Below are 23,887 nucleotides of genomic sequence, written 5' to 3' on the forward strand. Positions count from 1 at the left end.
ACTACATACTAATAAAAGGGGCAATTCAGCAAGAAGAAATAACAATCGTAAATGTCTATGCACCCAATCAAGGTGCCACAAAATACATGAGAGAAACACTGGCAAAACTAAAGGAAGCAATTGATGTTTCCACAATAATTGTGGGAGACTTCAACACATCACTCTCTCCTATAGATAGATCAACCAGACAGAAGACCAATAAGGAAATTGAAAACCTAAACAATCTGATCAATGAATTAGATTTAACAGACATCTACAGGACATTACATCCCAAATCACCAGGATACACATACTTTTCTAGTGCTCACGGAACTTTCTCCAGAATAGATCATATGCTGGGACATCAAACAAGCCTCAATAAATTTAAAAAGATTGAAATTATTCAAAGCACATTCTCTGACCACAATGGAATACAATTAGAAGTCAATAACCATCAGAGACTTAGAAAATTCACAAATACCTGGAGGTTAAACAACACACTCCTAAACAATCAGTGGGTTAAAGAAGAAATAGCAAGAGAAATTGCTAAATATATAGAGACGAATGAAAATGAGAACACAACATACCAAAACCTATGGGATGCAGCAAAAGCAGTGCTAAGGGGGAAATTTATAGCACTAAACGCATATATTAACAAGGAAGAAAGAGCCAAAATCAAAGAACTAATGGATCACCTGAAGAAGCTAGAAAATGAACAGCAAACCAATCCTAAACCAAGTAGAAGAAAAGAAATAACAAGGATTAAAGCAGAAATAAATGACATAGAGAACAAAAAAACAATAGAGAGGATAAATATCACCAAAAGTTGGTTCTTTGAGAAGATCAACAAGATTGACAAGCCCCTAGCTAGACTGACAAAATCAAAAAGAGAGAAGACCCATATAAACAAAATAATGACTGAAAAAGGTGACATAACTGCAGATCCTGAAGAAATTAAAAAAATTATGAGAGGATACTATGAACAACTGTATGGCAACAAACTGGATAATGTAGAGGAAATGGACAATTTCCTGGAAACATATGAACAACCTAGACTGACCAGAGAAGAAATAGAAGACCTCAACCAACCCATCACAAGCAAAGAGATCCAATCAGTCATCAAAAATCTTCCCACAAATAAATGCCCAGGGCCAGATGGCTTCACAGGGGAATTCTACCAAACTTTCCAGAAAGAACTGACACCAATCTTACTCAAACTCTTTCAAAACATTGAAGAAAATGGAACACTACCTAACTCATTTTATGAAGCTAACATCAATCTAATACCAAAACCAGGCAAAGATGCTACAAAAAAGGAAAACTACCGGCCAATCTCCCTAATGAATATAGATGCAAAAATCCTCAACAAAATACTTGCAAATCGAATCCAAAGACACATTAAAAAAATCATACACCATGACCAAGTGGGGTTCATTCCAGGCATGCAAGGATGGTTCAACATAAGAAAAACAATCAATGTATTACAACACATTAAAAACTCGAAAGGGAAAAATCAATTGATCATCTCAATAGATGCTGAAAAAGCATTTGACAAAATCCAACATCCCTTTCTGATAAAAACACTTCAAAAGGTAGGAATTGAAGGAAACTTCCTCAACATGATAAAGAGCATATATGAAAAACCCACAACCAGCATAGTACTCAATGGTGAGAGACTGAAAGCCTTCCCTCTAAGATCAGGAACAAGACAAAGATGCCCGCTGTCACCACTGTTATTCAACATTGTGCTGGAAGTGCTAGCCAGGGCAATCCGGCAAGACAAAGAAATAAAAGGCATCCAAATTGGAAAAGAAGAAGTAAAACTGTCATTGTTTGCAGATGATATGATCTTATATCTAGAAAACCCTGAGAAATCAACGATACACCTACTAGAGCTAATAAACAAATTTAGCAAAGTAGCGGGATACAAGATTAATGCACGTAAGTCAGTAATGTTTCTATATGCTAGAAATGAACAAACTGAAGAGACACTCAAGAAAAAGATACCATTTTCAATAGCAACTAAAAAAATCAAGTACCTAGGAATAAACTTAACCAAAGATGTAAAAGACCTATACAAAGAAAACTACATAACTCTACTAAAAGAAATAGAAGGGGACCTTAAAAGATGGAAAAATATTCCATGTTCATGGATAGGAAGGCTAAATGTCATTAAGATGTCAATTCTACCCAAACTCATCTACAGATTCAATGCAATCCCAATCAAGATTCCAACAACCTACTTTGCAGACTTGGAAAAGCTAGTTATCAAATTTATTTGGAAAGGGAAGATGGCTCGAATTGCTAAAGACACTCTAAAAAAGAAAAACGAAGTGGGAGGACTTACACTCCCTGACTTTGAAGCTTATTATAAAGCACAGTTGCCAAAACAGCATGGTACTGGCACAAAGATAGACATATAGATCAATGGAATCGAATTGAGAATTCAGAGATAGACCCTCAGATCTATGGCCGACTGATCTTTGATAAGGCCCCCAAAGTCACCGAACTGAGCCATAATGGTCTTTTCAACAAATGGGGCTGGGAGAGTTGGATATCCATATCCAAAAGAATGAAAGAGGACCCCTACCTCACCCCCTACACAAAAATTAACTCAAAATGGACCAAAGATCTCAATATAAAAGAAAGTACCATAAAACTCCTAGAAGATAATGTAGGAAAACATCTTCAAGACCTTGTATTAGGAGGCCGCTTCCTAGACTTTACACCCAAAGCACAAGCAACAAAAGAGAAAATAGATAAATGGGAACTCCTCAAGCTTAGAAGTTTCTGCACCTCAAAGGAATTTCTCAAAAAGGTAAAGAGGCAGCCAACTCAATGGGAAAAAATTTTTGGAAACCATGTATCTGACAAAAGACTGATATCTTGCATATACAAAGAAATCCTAAAACTCAATGACAGTAGTACAGACAGCCCAATTATAAAATGGGCAAAAGATATGAAAAGACAGTTCTCTGAAGAGGAAATACAAATGGCCAAGAAACACATGAAAAAATGTTCAGCTTCACTAGCTATTAGAGAGATGCAAATTAAGACCACAATGAGGTACCATCTAACACCGGTTAGAATGGCTGCCATTAAACAAACAGGAAACTACAAATGCTGGAGGGGATGTGGAGAAATTGGAACTCTTATTCATTGTTGGTGGGACTGTATAATGGTTCAGCCACTCTGGAAGTCAGTCTGGCAGTTCCTTAGAAAACTAGATATAGAGCTACCATTCGATCCAGCGATTGCACTTCTTGGTATATACCCGGAAGATCGGAAAGCAGTGACACGAACAGATATCTGCAAGCCAATGTTCATAGCAGCATTATTCACAGTTGCCAAGAGATGGAAACAACCCAAATGTCCTTCAACAGATGAGTGGATAAATAAAATGTGGTATATACACACGATGGAATACTACGCGGCAGTAAGAAGGAACGATCTGGTGAAACATATGACAACATGGATGAACCTTGAAGACATAATGCTGAGCGAAATAAGCCAGGCACAAAAAGAGAAATATTATATGCTACCACTAATGTGAACTTTGAAAAATGTAAAACAAATAGTTTATAATGTAGAATGTAGGGGAACTAGCAGTAGAGAGCAATTAAGGAAGGGGGAACAATAATCCAAGAAGAACAGATAAGCTATTTAACGTTCTGGGGATGCCCAGAAATGACTATGGTCTGTTAATTTCTGATGGATGTAGTAGGAACAAGTTCACTGAAATGTTGCTATATTATGTAACTTTCTTGGGGTAAAGTAGGAACATGTTGGAAGTTAAGCAGTTATCTTAGGTTAGTTGTCTTTTTCTTACTCCCTTGTTATGGTCTCTTTGAAATGTTCTTTTATTGTATGTTTGTTTTCTTTTTAACTTTTTTTTTCATAGAGTTGATTTAAAAAAGAAGGGAAAGTTAAAAAAAAAAAAAAAAAGAAAAAAGACAAACAAGGAAAAAAAAAAAAGATGTAGTGCCCCCTTGAGGAGCCTGTGGAGAATGCAGGGGTATTCGCCTACCCCACCTCCATGGTTGCTAACATGACCACAGACATAGGGGACTGGTGGTTTGATGGGTTGAGCCCTCTACCATAAGTTTTACCCTTGGGAAGACGGTTGCTGCAAAGGAGAGGCTAGGCCTCCCTGTATTTGTGCCTAAGAGTCTCCTCCTGAATGCCTCTTTGTTGCTCAGATGTGGCCCTCTCTCTCTGGCTAAGCCAACTTGAAAGGTGAAATCACTGCCCTCCCCCCTACGTGGGATCAGACACCCAGGGAAGTGAATCTCCCTGGCAATGTGGAATATGACTCCCGGGGAGGAATGTAGACCCGGCATCGTGGGATGGAGAACATCTTCTTGACCAAAAGGGGGATGTGAAAGGAAATGAAATAAGCTTCAGTGGCAGAGAGATTCCAAAACGAGCCGAGAGATCACTCTGGTGGGCACTCTTACGCACACTTTAGACAACCTTTTTTAGTTTCTAAAGAATTGGGGTAGCTGGTGGTGGATACCTGAAACTATTAAACTACAACCCAGAACCCATGAATCTCGAAGACAGTTGTATAAAAATGTAGCTTATGAGGGGTGACAGTGGGATTGGGAATGCCATAAGGACCAAACTCCACTTTGTCTAGTTTATGGATGGATGTGTAGAAAAGTAGGGGAAGGAAACAAACAGACAAAGGTACCCAGTGTTCTTTTTTACTTCAATTGCTCTTTTTCACTCTAATTATTATTCTTGTTATTTTTGTGTGTGTGCTAATGAAGGTGTCAGGGATTGATTTAGGTGATGAATGTACAACTATGTAATGGTACTGTAAACAATCGAAAGTACAATTTGTTTTGTATGACTGCGTGGTATGTGAATATATGTCAATAAAATGATGATTAAAAAAAAAAATAAGCAGAATGTACCATGTATGCAAGGAGCAAAATAAATGAAATGAGCATTCATTGTAACACCCTCAGAGCAAAGAATAACTTCTGTTGGGTAAATGATAAAGAATTCAAAAAAGGTTAATCTACATGATGGCTTTCAGTGTTTTCATTGAGTAGGTATGGAGTCTTCCTATATATATATGGGCAGGATTTTTAGGAGTAGCAGCCAGTCAGCTATCACTTAATGTCATCCATCCCACAACCCCCGGCAAATGCTCACATGACTTTGTGGGTAGTCATATTCCGGTGTTTTCAGTTTTTTTCACTAGACATTTGAGCTGCCTAATGCAAATCTAGAGCTGAATCAACACTTCCAATTATACTTGTTTCCAAAATCATACCATAAGTTGTAAAAACAATGATATGGACTGACAGGTAGAATAATACAGTCAGAGGTAAAGAGATCTTAGAGATGATGTGGTCCAGTATTTCTCAATTGTGGGTCCTATATTTGCAGAAGAATTTCTTGATTTTGCAGACTCTTAAGCTCCACATCAAACCTAATCAATATGATTCTCTAAGGGTAGAGTCCAACAATCTGTACGTTTAACAAGCTTCTTAAGTTGGTAAGTGCATTAAATTGTGGGAACCACTCACCTTGATTCATGTGACAGATGTGGAAATAATATCAGAGAAGTCTAGTGATTTGTTCAAAGTGACACAATCAGTGGCAGAAACTGGACTCAGATTCAAGTTTTCTGACTCTTAGATTAAAATTTTTTCAGCTATCAGTAATTTGAATTTATTTGTAAACTTTCAATAGATTTCAATGAAAAGGGAACTTAATTCTTTGCTCCTTGATTTAATACTAATTAAATCCAAAGGTTTAATTCCAATAATATACCATAAATGGACTCTCAGTACTTGCTAAGTAAAGTTAGGGAATATCAACTACTGAAACTCATGGACAAATGTATTCTGTTATCTTGTTACTGTTCCGCTCTTTACAATAAGACATGTAAGATCATTTACCAACCAGGACATATACTCATTTTTCTTAAGTCACAAGAGACAACAATAAACAGTAAATGGAAAACCCTGCTACTAGTGTTAAACAAGAATACTCCACCCTCTGTAACAACATACCATATGGTATTTTCCTACCTTGTTCAGTATTTAACCTAACAATTTATTGCTAGGTGTCTTGGCAGCAAGCTGTGCAAGTTGAAGTGGAATCTGATTGAGGTAAGTTAATTAATGTGGTGGCAGCTTGGAATGTTGTCCAGCTGCCAGTGAGAATTATGTTTGTTTGCCTTTGGCCCAAGTGTGAAATGGCTGGCTGTTGATTTCAGAAGTGTGAGTGTACATTTTTATATCTTACATGAATGAATACATTTTTTGTATCCTACACATTTGGGGAAATGCTAAAATTTATTGGGTAATGTTATTTACCACTTGTGTGGCAGAAAGAGAAAGGTGAAATTTTGCCCCAGAGGTTGGCTTTGCATCTGTAGAAAAAGCAAAAGCAGGTGGCATATAAATCTACGAGCAGGTAAATAAGCCACCTGAAATTAGCTCATATGGGCTAATGTTTTAAAGTATAATTTTTAAAAGGAAGTAAGCAAGAATTTTGAACCAGAAAAGAATAACTCTTGTAATAATGAAAGGATTCTGAAAGTAGAAAACATTAAGGTTCTCTTGAAAAGAATGGTTTTTGGATTTACTATTGACTTACATTTAGAATTTTTATTTTCTTTTCACTAAATACAACTCTAAGACATCATCTCACCATGCAATCTTCCTTCCTTTCAATAACTGATGGCAATGATCCCTGTGATGTGTTTTGATATTAAAGGACAGATTGTTACTGGTATGCTTGGGGGCTTCTTCAACTCAAGTAGTCAATAACTGACCCTAAACCAACAAAGTTCAAAGTACATTTGAAAGGTGTCAAATATTATCGTTCCTCCACTTTTTTTCTTAGGTGAAATACTATTAAGATAAAATGACTTAATAAAAGTTTAGCAGGGTAAGAAAATGGATACTTAAAAGATATAATGTATACACTAACTTCTTCATTTTATTCCGCCATTTTGAAGAATTTAAAAATACACTAAAATCAAAGGAAATGCCAGACAGGAAATGTAAGAGTAAATGACATGAAGAGATGTTTGTAAACCTAACAAAACAAGTGTTACCAGAACCTTCTTTTTGGTGTTGAAAACATTTCCTTAAACTTTGATGTTACATGAAAATATTAAGAAAATTTTAAGATAAAAATGTTTACACTTCAGAAGATGCTGAACTAAATTGGTCTGTCAGTTAAAAATCTAGTAAAAATACCATTTTAAGTTCAGAAATATATAGAAAAAACACATGTAGCTCCTACTTCCTAAAAGCTTTTAATCTAAGAAAATATGGTGGTCTTTTAATTTTCATTCAAATAGGTGAGAGGTACTTTGAGGTCTAGAGTTAATTTTTTTTTTTGAAGAATGATATTTTATTTTAAAATATTTCATGAAAGTGCTCCCAACAGAATAAAAACTTAAAAGAACAAAAAAGGGGAATGTGTGTGAAAGAAACTGTAACCCTATGGACAATAATAAAGGTCCTTTGAAGTTATTTCTGAACTTAATATAAGAGTGCAATCAAAGCACTGACTTTACTAATCGGTAACATAATAAAATATGATTTCTATTAGTTCATCAGAATCACAGTAATAGTAAGTGAGGAATATAGTGTAAACAAATAATTAAGAACCACTTTATTGTCAGTACTGACTGTCATACAACTGAAACACTAGGAAGGAAAATCACAGTAATCCACACAAAAGGACAGATTCAGAGAAGTGCAAGGGATATGGGATCTACAACAGAAAATCGTTTTGTGGCATTGACTCTTTTGTGTCCAGCTATAAAAGAGGGAACAAAAAGTCATTATCTACAGAAAGGGTTTTGATTACACTAAGATTTTTAAAAAATGAAAAGAAAGAAAAATATTGTATTGCAGAGTTTCCCAGTGACCAATTAGTCAGGACTTGAAGCTTCTTTTCATTGCCACTTCCCTTGCTGTCATTCTGTGACCTCCTTGGACAGGTGCATCACACCACAAAGTGTGTTAACAGTTCTTGGCAGTTACTGTCAGTGCTTCAGATCAGTAGGTGGGAAAAATCTCTGTTCCATGAAGCTTCAGAGGGCTGGTGACATCTTGCAGGCAGTAGAGCTGGCTAGTGTTGTGCTGCCACGTGATGTGCTGCCAGTAGGCGCTGCGAGGCAGGGGCACCATGTTGCTAAGTGAGGCAGCCTGCTCGCTCATCTTTTTCATTGAATTTTTCATGCTCTGCAGCAAGTGCTCATGCTGCTCAGCTATTGCCAAGGCAGCAGAGTGGACTTTCTGATAGATGGCCGCCTCATCTCGCATTTGAAAGATAAACAGCCCTTCACCAGTCTGACATCTTCTCCCTGCCTCAAATGTGAACCATGTGGCATCATGTCCCTACCGCCGCAGGGCGCTTAGCAGCCAAGAGATCAGTTTGACTTGGATTCTGGACGTCCCAAAGACAGATGTGCTCATATGTAATCTGCAAAGCACATTCACCATGTTAGGAGATGGCATCAAATACACATTGAGGAGGCGGGGCAAGATGGCAGACTGGTGAGCTGTATGTTTTAGTTACTCCTCCAGGAAAGTAGGTAGAAAGCCAGGAACTGCGTGGACTGGACACCACAGAGCAATCTGACTTTGGGCATACTTCATACAACACTCATGAAAACGTGGAACTGCTGAGATCAGCGAAATCTGTAAGTTTTTGCGGTCAGGGGACCCGCGCCCCTCCCTGCCAGGCTCAGTCCCGTGGGAGGAGGGGCTGTCAGCTCTGGGAAGGAGAAGGGAGAACTGCAGTGGCAGCCCTTATCGGAAACTCATTCTGCTGATCCAAACTCCAACCATAGATAGACGGAGACCAGACACCAGAGACTCTGAGAGCAGCCAGCCCAGCAGAGAGGAGACAGGCATGGAAAAAAAACAACACGAAAAACTCCAAAATAAAAGCGGAGGATTTTTGGAGTTCTGGTGAACATAGAAAGAGGAAGGGCCTCAGGCCCGAGCTCAGGCCCTGAGGCGCATATGCAAATCCCGAAGAAAAGCTGATCTCTCTGCCCTGTGGACTTTTCCTTAATGGTCCTGGTTGCTTTGTCTCTTAGCATTTCAATAACCCATTAGATCTCTGAGGAGGGCTTTTTTTTTTTTTTTTTTTTTTTAATCCTTTTTTCTTTTTCTAAAACAATTACTCTAAGAAGCCCAATACAGAAAGCTTCAAAGACCTGCAATTTGGGCAGGTCAAGTCAAGAGCAGAACTAGGAGAGCTCTGAGACAAAACGCAATAATCCAGTGGCTGAGAAAATTCACTAAACACCACAACTTCCCAAGAAAAGGGGGGTGTCCGCTCACAGCCATCATCCTGGTGGACAGGAAACACTCCTGCCCATCGCCAGCCCCATAGCCCAGAACTGCCCCAGACAACCCAGTGTGATGGAAGTGCTTCAAATAACAGGCACACACCACAAAACTGGGCGTGGACATTAGCCTTCCCTGCAACCTCAGCTGATTGTCCCAGAGTTGGGAAGGTGGAGCAGTGTGAATTAACAAAGCCCCATTCAGCCATCAGTTCAGCAGACTGGGAGCCTCCCTACACAGCCCAGCAGCCCAGAACTGCGCTGGGGGGACGGCACTCACCTGTGACATAGCACAGTCATCCCTCAACAGAGGACCAGGGGGTGCATGGCCTGGAAGAGGGGCCCACTTGCAAGTCTCAGGAGCCATAAGCCAATACCAAGGACTTGTGGGTCAGTGGCAGAGACAAACTGTGGCAGGACTGAACTGAAGGATTAGACTATTGCAGCAGCCTTAAAACTCTAGGATCACCAGGGAGATTTGATTGTTAGAGCCACCCCCCCCTCCCTGACTGCCCAGAAACACGCGCCATATATAGGGCAGGCAACACCAACTACACACGCAAGCTTGGTACACCAATTGGACCCCACAAGACTCACTCCCCCACTCACCAAAAAGGCTAAGCAGGGGAGAACTGGCTTGTGGAGAACAGGTGGCTTGTGGACGCCACCTGCTGGTTAGTTAGAGAAAGTGTACTCCACGAAGCTGTAGATCTCATAAATTAGAGATAAGGACTTCAATTGGTCTACAAATCCTAAAAGAACCCTATCAAGTTCAGCAAATGCCACGAGGCCAAAAACAACAGAAAATTATAAAGCATATGAAAAAACCAGACGATATGGATAACCCAAGCCCAAGCACCCAAATCAAAAGATCAGAAGAGACACAGCACCTAGAGCAGCTACTCAAAGAACTAAAGATGAACAATGAGACCATAGTATGGGAGACAAAGGAAATCAAGAAGACCCTAGAAGAGCATAAAGAAGACATTGCAAGACTAAATAAAAAAATGGATGATCTTATGGAAATTAAAGAAACTGTTGACCAAATTAAAAAGATTCTGGACACTCATAGTACAAGACTAGAGGAAGTTGAACAATGAATCAGTGACCTCGAAGATGACAGAAGGGAAAATGAAAGCATAAAAGAAAGAATGGGGAAAAAAATTGAAAAACTCGAAATGGACCTCAGGGATATGATAGATAATATGAAACGTCCAAATATAAGACTCATTGGCGTCCCAGAAGGGGAAGAAAAGGGTAAAGGTCTAGGAAGAGTATTCAAAGAAATTGTTGGGGAAAACTTCCCAAATCTTCTAAACAACATAAATACACAAATCATAGATGCTCAGCGAACCCCAAATAGAATAAATCCAAATAAACCCACTCTGAGACATATACTGATCACACTATCAAACACAGAAGAGAAGGAGCAAGTTCTGAAAGCAGCAAGAGAAAAGCAATTCACCACATACAAAGGAAACAGCATAAGACTAAGTAGTGACTACTCAGCAGCCACCATGGAGGCAGGAAGGCAGTGGCACGATATATTTAAAATTCTGAGTGAGAAAAATTTCCAGCCAAGAATACTTTATCCAGCAAAGCTCTCCTTCAAATTTGAGGGAGAGCTTAAATTTTTCACAGACAAAGAAATGCTGAGAGAATATGCTAACAAGAGACCTGCCCTACTGGAGATACTAAAGGGAGCCCTACAGACAGAGAAACAAAGAAAGGACAGAGAGACTTGGAGAAAGGTTCAGTACTAAAGAGATTCGGTATGGGTACAATAAAGGATATTAATAGACAGAGGGGAAAAATATGACAAACATAAACCAAAGGATAAGATGGCTGATTCAAGAAATGCCCTCACAGTTATAACGTTGAATGTAAATGGATTAAACTCCCCAATTAAAAGATATAGATTTGCAGAATGGATCAAAAAAAATGAACCATCAATATGTTGCATAGAAGAGACTCATCTTAGACACAGGGACACAAAGAAACTGAAAGTGAAAGGATGGAAAAAAATATTTCATGCAAGCTACAGCCAAAAGAAAGCTGGTGTAGCAATATTAATCTCAGATAAAATAGACTTCAAATGCAGGGATGTTTTGAGAGACAAAGAAGGCCACTACATACTAATAAAAGGGGCAATTCAGCAAGAAGAAATAACAATCGTAAATGTCTATGCACCCAATCAAGGTGCCACAAAATACATGAGAGAAACACTGGCAAAACTAAAGGAAGCAATTGATGTTTCCACAATAATTGTGGGAGACTTCAACACATCACTCTCTCCTATAGATAGATCAACCAGACAGAAGACCAATAAGGAAATTGAAAACCTAAACAATCTGATCAATGAATTAGATTTAACAGACATATACAGGACATTACATCCCAAATCACCAGGATACACATACTTTTCTAGTGCTCATGGAACTTTCTCCAGAATAGATCATATGCTGGGACATAAAGCAAGCCTCAATAAATTTAAAAAGATTGAAATTATTCAAAGCACATTCTCTGACCACAATGGAATACAATTAGAAGTCAATAACATCAGAGACTTAGAAAATTCACAAATACCTGGAGGTTAAACAATACACTCCTAAACAATCAGTGGGTTAAAGAAGAAATAGCAAGAGAAATTGCTAAATATATAGAGACGAATGAAAATGAGAACACAACATACCAAAACCTATGGGATGCAGCAAAAGCAGTGCTAAGGGGGAAATTTATAGCACTAAACGCATATATTAAAAAGGAAGAAAGAGCCAAAATCAAAGAACTAATGGATCAACTGAAGAAGCTAGAAAATGAACAGCAAACCAATCCTAAACCAAGTAGAAGAAAAGAAATAACAAGGTTTAAAGCAGAAATAAATGACATAGAGAACAAAAAAACAATAGAGAGGATAAATATCACCAAAAGTTGGTTCTTTGAGAAGATCAACAAGATTGACAAGCCCCTAGCTAGACTGACAAAATCAAAAAGAGAGAAGACCCATATAAACAAAATAATGAATGAAAAAGGTGACATAACTGCAGATCCTGAAGAAATTAAAAAAATTATAAGAGGATACTATGAACAACTGTATGGCAACAAACTGGATAATATAGAGGAAATGGACAATTTCCTGGAAACATATGAACAACCTAGACTGAACAGAGAAGAAATAGAAGACCTCAACCAACCCATCACAAGCAAAGAGATCCAATCAGTCATCAAAATCTTCCCACAAATAAATGCCCAGGGCCACATGGCTTCACAGGGGAATTCTACCAAACTTTCCAGAAAGAACTGACACCAATCTTACTCGAACTCTTTCAAAACATTGAGGAAAATGGAACATTACCCAACTCATTTTATGAAGCTAACATCAATCTAATACCAAAACCAGGCAAAGATGCTACAAAAAAGGAAAACTACCGGCCAATCTCCCTAATGAATATAGATGCAAAAATCCTCAACAAAATACTTGCAAATCGAATCCAAAGACACATTAAAAAAATCATACACCATGACCAAGTGGGGTTTATTCCAGGCATGCAAGGATGGTTCAACATAAGAAAATCAATCAATGTATTACAACACATTAACAAGTCAAAAGGGAAAAATCAATTGATCATCTCAATAGATGCTGAAAAAGCATTTGACAAAATCCAACATCCGTTTTTGATAAAAACACTTCAAAAGGTAGGAATTGAAGGAAACTTCCTCAACATGATAAAGAGCATATATGAAAAACCCACAGCCAGCATAGTACTCAATGGTGAGAGACTGAAAGCCTTCCCTCTAAGATCAGGAACAAGACAAGGATGCCCGCTGTCACCACTGTTATTCAACATTGTGCTGGAAGTGCTAGCCAGGGCAATCCGGCAAGACAAAGAAATAAAAGGCATCCAAATTGGAAAAGAAGAAGTAAAACTGTCATTGTTTGCAGATGATATGATCTTATATCTGGAAAACCCTGAGAAATCGACGATACAGCTACTAGAGCTAATAAACAAATTTAGCAAAGTAGCGGGATACAAGGTTAATGCACATAAGTCAGTAATGTTTCTATATGCTAGAAATGAACAAACTGAAGAGACACTCAAGAAAAAGATACCATTTTCAATAGCAACTAAAAAAACCAAGTACCTAGGAATAAACTTAACCAAAGATGTAAAAGACCTATACAAAGAAAACTACATAACTGTACTAAAAGAAATAGAATGGGACCTTAAAAGATGGAAAAATATTCCATGTTCATGGATAGGAAGGCTAAATGTCATTAAGATGTCAATTCTACCCAAACTCATCTACAGATTCAATGCAATCCCAATCAAAATTCCAACAACCTACTTTGCAGACTTGGAAAAGCTAGTTATCAAATTTATTTGGAAAGGGAAGATGCCTCGAATTGCTAAAGACACTCTAAAAAAGAAAAACCAAGTGGGAGGACTTACACTCCCTGACTTTGAAGCTTATTATAAAGCCACAGTTGCCAAAACAGCATGGTACTGGCACAAAGATAGACATATAGATCAATGGAATCGAATTGAGAATTCGGAGATAGACCCTCAGATCTATGGCCAACTGATCTTTGATAAGGCCCCCAAAGTCACTGAACTGGGTCATAATGGTCTTTTCAACAAATGGGGCTGGGAGAGTTGGATATCCATATCCAAAAGAATGAAAGAGGACCCCTACCTCACACCCTACACAAAAATTAACTCAAAATGGACCAAAGATCTCAATATAAAAGAAAGTACCATAAAACTCCTAGAAGATAATGTAGGAAAACATCTTCAAGACCTTGTATTAGGTGGCCACTTCCTAGACTTTACACCCAAAGCACAAGCAACAAAAGAGAAAACAGATAAATGGGAACTCCTCAAGCTTAGAAGTTTCTGCACCTCAAAGGAATTTCTCAAAAAGGTAAAGAGGCAGCCAACTCAATGGGAAAAAATTTTTGGAAACCATGTATCTGACAAAAGACTGATATCTTGCATATATAAAGAAATCCTACAACTCAATGACAATAGTACAGTCGGCCCAATTATAAAATGGGCAAAAGATATGAAAAGACAGTTCTCTGAAGAGGAAATACAAATGGCCAAGAAACACATGAAAAAATGTTCAGCTTCACTAGCTATTAGAGAGATGCAAATTAAGACCACAATGAGATACCATCTAACACCGGTTAGAATGGCTGCCATTAAACAAACAGGAAATTACAAATGCTGGAGGGGATGTGGAGAAATTGGAACTCTTATTCATTGTTGGTGGGACTGTATAATGGTTCAGCCACTCTGGAAGTCAGTCTGGCAGTTCCTTAGAAAACTAGATATAGAGTTACCATACGATCCAGTGATTGCACTTCTCGGTATATACCCGGAAGATCGGAAAGCAGTGACACGAACAGATGTCTGCATGCCAATGTTCATAGCAGCATTATTCACAATTGCTAAGAGATGGAAACAACCCAAATGTCCTTCAACAGATGAGTGGATAAATAAAATGTGGTATATACAGACGATGGAATACTATGCGGCAGTAAGAAGGAACGATCTCGTGAAACATATGACAATATGGATGAACCTTGAAGACATAATGCTGAGCGAAATAAGCCAGGCACAAAAAGAGAAATATTATATGCTACCACTAATGTGAACTTTGAAAAATGTAAAACAAATGGTTTATAATGTAGAATGTAGGGGAACTAGCAGTAGAGAGCAATTAAGGAAGGGGGAACAATAATCCAAGAAGAACAGATAAGCTATTTAACGTTCTGGGGATGCCCAGGAATGACTATGGTCTGTTAATTTCTGATGGATATAGTAGGAGCAAGTTCACAGAAATGTTGCTATATTAGGTAACTTTCTTGGGGTAAAGTAGGAACATGATGGAAGTTAAGCAGTTATCTTAGGTTAGTTGTCTTTTTCTTACTCCCTTGTTATGGTCTCCTTGAAATGTTCTTTTATTGTATGTTTGTTTTCTTTTTAACTTTTTTTTTCATACAGTTGATTTAAAAAAGAAGGGAAAGTTAAAAAAAAAAAAAGAAAAGAAAAACAAGGAAAAAAAAAGATGAAAAAAAAAATACACATTGAATAATTTCTCATTCTATTCTCTCTCAACACCAGTAGCCAGTAAGTCAGGTTCTCCGAGGCTGATGTCAGTGATCCGTCCCTACACACTCCAGCTGGAGTACTTTGCACCATTCATTAGCCTCAAGATCTGATTCACATTCGAAGGTCTTGGAGGTGTCATCAGTGAAATAAATCCCTATGGCCTGTTTCTTGGTGCTCTTTGGCAATCTTGCTACATTCTTCACATTGCTGTGTTCTGTGACCTTATGATAACATCTAAAATATGCAGTATGTTCACTGGAAAAATTTTCCAGTCTTTTTGGACCTTTACTTGAAGTTTTCTTGAAGGCGAACCAGCATCGTTGATAAATCCCTAGGTGTCTGCTCCAGATCCTCATGTACCCTTGTTTCACTATGTCGTTAAAATTGGAAGCCATCCGGTTCAGACGGTGACCCTCCCTTACCTAGGTGCGTGCACCTTTGGAGTTAATTTTAATGGAAGTTGGAGAAAGGTAACAATTTTTTGGGGGGTACATATGCTAAATAATGAAATATTATGAAGTTTCCTCTTTTCCTAAGGGAATTTGGAATAGAATTATTTATGATGCATTTTCTATGCTAACTCATAGTTTTATTCTAATTCTAATAATAGAAACATTCATTCATAATGGTATTTAAAGCTTATTCTTAGTCCCTGGTTTCTTTATTGTTCTATTATATATGACAGTTTCACATATGAGAGAGACATTTTATGCTTACAAAAAACAAAACAAAACAATAGCAACAAAAAAACCCTGGTAAATATTATTATATTCTTCAGATTATAGAGTTATCATAACCTTGACCTTTCAGGAAAAAATAGTCTCAGAGTCTTGTTTTAGATTCTATAACTGTCAGATAAGAAAACAAACATTTTAATCTAATGTACACTCTATGGGCATCTCATAAAGTCAGACTCATGACTGATGGCTGACCTGAGAATGAACTATAAATTATTTAGTTTTGACTATAAAAATCTTTTTGAATTTAATTCTATATAAGTAGTATTAGACAAAATGTTTTCCTCTGAAAATTTTCTGCTGTTTTTGTTATGTTTACAAGTATGTAATGACTCTGGAAGCTACTCTTAAAATCACCCCAAATTTGGTTATTGCTCTCATTCAAACCTTATACTTATAAGGTTAATATGTTACAAGTTTTGATGAAATGCTAAGCTTTTAAAAAATGTCTTAAAAAGTTATCAGGACCATTTAATGGACACTAATATTAACTGAAGTGTCCTTAAGTAATTATTATATCAGGAGATAAAAATAACTGCATTATAAGTGTTAAAGTGATATGGGAAAATGTGCATTTTCTATGTACAAAAATGATAGATCAGTGGGAGATATAAGTTTAAGTAAAATCAATTATGTGGCATAGTGGAGTACTTTATAAAAAGCTTTCACTGTCTTTACTTGTTGGGTTCTTCTGCCTTCATTTTGCATCGCTTCATAAGTTCTGTATGATAACATTTGAATTGGCCTAATGATCTGTTTTAAAAAATTATCCTCATTTTAGTAAATTTGTAGTTTTATAAAGCATTAAGAAATAATTCAATGCTTCTTTATTTCATTTTCAGATGTAATCAGATTAGTGCAGAAATAGAATCACCATGAATTTATAGAACTTTAGACCTTAAAGAAACTTCAGGACTCATTAGTCCAGTCTGTGTAATATAAGGTAAGTAAATTAAATCCAGCGATTTAAAACAACTTGCTGAGTCATGAAGTAAATCATGGGTAGAATCAGGCTTGGAACCTAGACCTGTAAGTACAATGTGCTTCCCATCTGTATTAAATATTGTCCTAAAAAATTACAAGATTCCTCATCTTATTAATATGGTAATATATATACAGAAATTGTATTGTTTTATATATTCTTTATTTTTTAGAACCGTTATTAGATTTACAGAAAACTTGTGATAATACTTCAGGATTCCCATGTACCCTGCACCTAGTCTCTCCTATGGTTAACACCTTATATTAGTATGGTACATTTGTCAGAGTTAATGAACCAATACTGATACATTATTATTAACTAAAGTCCATAGTTTATTTAGATTTCCTTACTTTTTACCTAATGTCCTTTTCCTGTTCTTGAATTCCATCCTGGATACCAGTAGTTGCCAAGTCTGCATATCTACTTGGCTTTGACAGTTTCTCACACTTTTCTTGTTTTTGATGACCTTGACAGTTGTGAGGAGAACTCGTCGGGTATTTTGTAGAATGTTTATCAGTTGAGGGTTGACTGATGTTTTTCTCATGATTAGACCGGTTGGGTTTTTCTGGGGGGGTGGAAATCACAAAGGTAAAGTGACATTTCATCACATCATATCAAGGGTACAGACTATTAACATGACTTATCACTCTTAATGTTGACCTTGATCACCTGGCTGAGATAGTTTGTCAGGTTTCTCAACTGTAAAGTTACTGAATCCCCGTTTCTGTACTATACTCATTGGAAGGAAGTCACTATGCACAGCCTTCACTTAGCAAGTGTGGAGTTATAATACAACTCTTTGAGGACAGATTGCCTCCATAAATTGTTTGGAATTCTTCTGCACAGATTTTTCTACTCTCCCTCATTTATTAGTTTATTTATTCAATCATTTATTTATATAAGTATGGATTTATGGATATTTATTTTATACTTTGGATTATAATCCAATGCTACTTTAAGTTTTTTGCTCAGATTGTTCCAGCTTTGGCCATTAGGACCCCTTACACTTGGCTCCTCTGTCCCTTTGACTTACCCGCCATAACCGTGTGTGTGTATGTGTGTGTGTGTGTGTGTGTGTGTGTGTTAGTACTCCTTTACTTCCTGGCACTACAAGATGCTCCAGGTTCATCTTATATATTCCCTGCCCCAATCTTAATTTCAGTCCTTTCTCCAAGGAGCTCTGGGTCATTTTATTGCAGAATGGTATTAGAAACCAAGATCTGGGTGCTAGGTGTGATCATTGCTACTGGGGTATCATTGTTTTGAGGCCATCTCAACTGACACAGCAAGGAAATATATGTGTGTATACTAACCCATGTATATACATATATCTATAAATATTTCTATATGTAAATCTATCTGTATCTATGTTAAGCTAAGAATGAGTTCATAGTGATGTCTTCAGCTTTAATTCATTTATATATTTATATAAATTTATATATTTTTAAAAGTTCTTTTTTTCATTTTATATTATAAATGCAATGCATATTCTTTTTTAAGGTGGTATTTACATAACATAAAATTAACTTTTTAAAAGTTTACAATTCAGTGGCATTTAATACATTCACAATGTTATGTAGCAACCACTTCTATCTAGGTGATCTTCATCACCCCGTAAGAAACTCCAGTACCCATTAAGCAGTCACTTCTTATTTCCCCCTCTCCTCAGCCCCAGACAAACACCAATCTGCCTTCTGTCTGTGTGAATTTACCTCTTTGGGATATTTCATATAAATGGAATCATTTAATATGTGACCTTTTGTGTCTGGTTTCTTGCATTTAGCATAATGTTTAAGGTTCATCCATGTTGTAGCATGTATCAGTACTCATTCCTTTTTTATGGCCAAATAATATTCCATTGTATGTAATACCACAATTTGTTTATCCATTCATCTGTCAATTGACATTTGGGATGTTTCCACCTTCAGGCTATTGTGAATAGTTTTGCTGTGAACATTCCTGTACAAGTATTTATTTGAGTACCTGTTTTCAGTTCTTTTGGGTATATACCTAGGAGTGGAAATGCTGGGTCATATGGTAATTCTGTGTTCAACTTTTTGAGAGATTGCCAAATTGTTTTTGAAAATGGATCTACCATTTTACATGGTAGCAATGTATGAGGGTTTCAATTTCTCCATATCCTCACCAATACTTGCAATTGTCTGTTTTCCTTTTCGTTCTAGCCAACCTAGTGGGCATGAAGTAGTACCTCGCTGTTGTGATTTGTAATTCCCTAATGACTAATATATTGAGCATCTTTTCATGTGCTTGCTGACCATTTGTGTATCTTCTTGGAAGAATGTCTATTCAAGTCCTTTGGCCATGTTTGAATTGGGTTGTTTATTTGTTTTTGAGTTGTAAGAGTTCTTTGTATATTCTGGATTCTAGACCCTTATCAGATATATGATTTACACTTATTTTCTTCCATCTTGTAGGTTGTCTTTTCATTTTCTTGATAATGTTCTTTGATGGACAATAGTTTTTTTGTTTGTTTGTTTGGTGATACCACACTCACCTCACTTGAAAAAAAAATCTTTATTATTGTTCTTTATTAAAGAAGTTATGGGTTTACAGAACAAGCATGTATAAAATGGAGAATTCCCATAAAGCACCCAACCGTCAACACCTTGCATTGGTGTGGAACATTTGTTACAATTGATGGTAGCACATTTTAATAATTATATTATTAATAAAAGGCTATGGTTTAATTTAGGGTTCAATGCTTGTGTAGTGTAGTTCCATGGATTTTTTTAAAAAATTTATTCTGTTACCATATATACAATCTAACATTTCCCCTGTTAGTCATATTTAGTTACATATTTCACTGCTGTTAATTGCATGCACAATGTTGTGCCACCATCACTACCATCCATTACCAAAACATTTGCGTCATTCCAAATAGGAACCCTGTACATTTTAAGCTTAATTTCCCATTCCCTATCTTCACACCATCCCCTAGTAACCTATACTGTAGATTTTGACTCTGTGAGTTTTCTTATTATAATTGTTTCAAAACAGAACATACAATGTTTGTCCTTTGTTTCTGGCTTATTTCACTCAACATGATGTCTTCAAGTTTCATCCATGTTGTCTCATGTACCAGGACTTAATTCCTTTTAATGGCTGAATAATATTCCATTATATCTATATACCACATTTTCTTTATCCATTCTTCAGTTGATGAACACTTGTGTTGCTTCCATCTTTTGGCAATTGTGAATAATGCTACTGTGAACATCGGTGTGCAAATACCTGTTCGAGTCCCTGGTTTCAAATCTTTTGGCTATCACAGAAGTGGGATTGCCTGGTTATGTGGTAATTGTGTACTTATCTTTCTGAGGAACTGGGAAACTGTCTTCCACAGCTCTCTGCTCTATTCTTTATTATTTCCTTCCTTCTGCTAGTTTTCTGTTTAGTTTGTTCTTTTTTTTTTTCCCTAGTTCTTAAAGGTGTAAATCCAGGTTTGTTTGGGTTTGCTAAAGCTGATGAAATGCATTATACCAGAAATGGTTGACTTTTAACAATGGGGATTTATTAACTTACAATTTACAGTTCTAAGTCCGTGAAAATGTCCAAATTAAGGCATCAACAGGACAATACCTTCTCTGAAGACAGGCTGCTGGCATCTGGGAAACCTCTGTCTCATGAGAGATCACATGGCTGGAATCTGCTGGTCCTTCACTCCCAGATTTTGTTGCTTTCAGCTTCTGGTCCAGTGGCTTTCTGCTCTGAGCTTCTGTGGGTCCTCTCCTAGCTTCTCCAGGCCTTTTCTCTATGAGCTTCTCTTAATTTCATCTCTTCACTTCTGGAGGTGTTTTATCCTCTTATAGAGGACTCCAGTAAGTGGATTAAAACCCACCTTGGATGGAGTGAATCATATCTCAATCAAAATAACCTAATCAAAAGGACCCACCCACAATAGGTCCACACCCACAGGAATGGATTAAAAGAACATGGCCTTTTCTGGGGTACATAACAGCCTCCAAACTACCACAAGGTTATTGATTTGAGACCTTTCTTCTTTTTAAAATATAGGTGTTTACAGATATAAATTTCTCTCTGAGAACTGACTTTGTTGTATCCCATAAGTTTTGCTATGCTGTGCTTTTCTTTTCTTTCACCTCAAAGTATTTTCTAAATTCCACTGTGATTTCTTCTTTGACCCATTGGTTGTTATGTGTGTGTTGGAGACTTCAAAACACAACTAACAATAGTGGATAGATCATCTAGACAGAAAATGAATAAGGAAATAGAGGAATTTATCAATGTTATAACCCACCTAGAATTAAAAGACATATTTGGAACACTTGAACCATCAATAGCTGAATGCACATTCTTCTCTAGGGCACATGGATAAGGCAGCAGGAAAAACCATATGAGAGATCCTACAAAGTATCTTCTCTGATCAGAGTGAAATGAAGCTATATATCAGTAACAGAAGAAAAAATGAAAAATTCCCAAATATGTGGAAATTAACACACACTAATTAAAGAAAAACATTATATACTGATAAAGGATCAATTGAACAAGAAGATATAACAACGATAAATATATACACACTGAACAACAAAGTCCCAAAGTACATGAAGCAAACATTGACAGAACTGAAGGAAGGAATACACAGTTCTATAGTGTCTTTCTTTGTCTCTTGTAACAGTTTTTATGATATTACAATAGCCATCTGTGCTGGTTTGAATGCATATGTCTCCCAGAAAAAGCCATATTCTTTGATGCAATCTTGTGGGGCAGACATATTAATGGGGATTAAGTTGGAACATTTGGATTAGGTTGTTTGCATGGAAATGTGCCCCACCCAACTGTAGGTGGTAACTCTGATGAGATATTTCCATGGAGGCTTGGCCCTACCTATTCAGGGTGGGCCTTGATCAGTGGAGCCATATAAATGAGCTGAGGGGCAGAGGGAACTCAGTGCAGTGCAGCTGAGAGTGACATTTTGAAGAGGAGCTACAGCCAAGAGGGACACTTTGAAGAAAGCACAGGAGCTGCAGATGAGAGACAGTTTGAAGACAGCCATTGAAAGCAGACTCTTGCTCTGGAGAAGCTGAGAGGACAAATATCCCAAGTGCAAATAAGAGTGACATTTTTGAGGAGCTGCAGCCTGGAGAGGAATGTCCTGGGAGAAAGACATTTTGAAACCAGAACTTTGGAGCAGATGCCAGCCACTTGCCTTCCCAGTTAACAGAGGTTTTCTGGACATCATTGGCCATCCTCCATTGAAGGTACCCAATTGCTGATGTGTTACCTTGGACACTTTATGGCCTTAAGACTAACTGTGTAACCAAATAAACCCCCTTCTATAAAAGCCAATCCATGTCTGGTGTTTTGCATTCCGGCAGCATTAGCAAGCTAGAACACCATCCCTGCTTACTTTTGTTTACAATTTGCAAGGAAAATCCTTTTTCCATCCCTTTATTTTCAACCTATTTGTGTCTTTGGCCCTGAAGTGAGTCTCTTCCAGATACTTCATAGTTGGCTATTCATTTTTCTTTAATCTGTCATTCCATCTCTGGCTTTAATTAGTGATTTTGATCCATTTAGATTTAAAGTAGTTCTGATAAGGAAGCTCTTACATCTCCCATGGAGCTATTTATTTTCTTTATTCTTCATACCATTTTTGGTCCTCATTTCCTCCAATATTGCTTTCTTTTTTTGTTTGATTGAGCATGTCATTTTGATTCATTCATTTCTGTTTTCTGTATACTTTTTAGTTCTTTTCTTAGTGATTACCTGGCATTATAATTAATACTTAAAATGAATTGATACAAACTTAGCTTCAATAGACTATGAAAACTCTATTTTTATATATTTCAGTTCTCCTTTTGTTTATTATTGTCACAGATTACAGCTTCATACATTGTGTACCCATTAACATAAATTTATAATTATTCTTATGCATATGTCTTTTAAAAATCATGTAGGTAACAAAGGAAGAGTTAAAACCAAAAATACAATCATACTTGTTTGTTTGTTTTTTTATTTTTTTATTTATTGAGATTGTTCACATACCATACAATTATCCAAAGATCCAAAGCGTATAATCAGTTGCCCCCAGTACCATCATACAGCTGTGCATCCATCACCACAATTAATTTTTTTTCAATTTTTAAAACATTTTCATTACTCCAGAAAAGAAATACAGACAAAAAAAAGGAAACTCAAATCCTCCCATACCCCTAACTACCTCCCCTCCATTGTTGACTCATAGTATTGGCATAGGACATTTGTTACTGTTGATGAAAGAACATTAAAATACTACTGACTGTAATTAGTTTGCAATAGGTATATTTTTTCCCTATATGCCCCTCTTATTTTTTTTTAAAGTTTCATAATAGTATTTAATTTTTATATATTTATAGTCATCTTATTTGAGATCACAAAATAGTGGCTGTGTTATAAATTTTACAGATGAGGATATTGTTGTACTATTCTCACCATACATAGATTGCAGAATAAATCTGAATGCAGATCAATACTTCCCCTTCTTTCTCCTTTGTATATTTACAAACATGCCTACACATAACCCTTGCTATTCAAATTATTTTTATCTGAACCAAGGAACTAAATGCATTGAGATAATTTTGTTCATAGGAATTCTCACTGTAAACTGTACAAGCTTAGGGATCAGAGAGTACATAGATTTTTTTTTTTTTTTTTTTTTTTTTTTTTTTTGCCAAACCCTCTATCTGAACTCAGAAGCTAAAATCATTTGGTATTT

The 23,887-nt window shown here is 36.8% G+C and overlaps 1 pseudogene; it reads right to left on the reverse strand.

The window, feature by feature from the left end:
- Nucleotides 1–8,015: 8,015 nt before the first annotated feature.
- On the reverse strand, nucleotides 8,016–15,827 carry LOC119508849 (annotated as a pseudogene).
- Between the last annotated feature and the right edge of the window lie 8,060 nt (nucleotides 15,828–23,887).

This window comes from Choloepus didactylus, chromosome 14 (genome assembly GCF_015220235.1).
Source record: "Choloepus didactylus isolate mChoDid1 chromosome 14, mChoDid1.pri, whole genome shotgun sequence".
Lineage (NCBI taxonomy): Eukaryota > Metazoa > Chordata > Mammalia > Pilosa > Megalonychidae > Choloepus > Choloepus didactylus.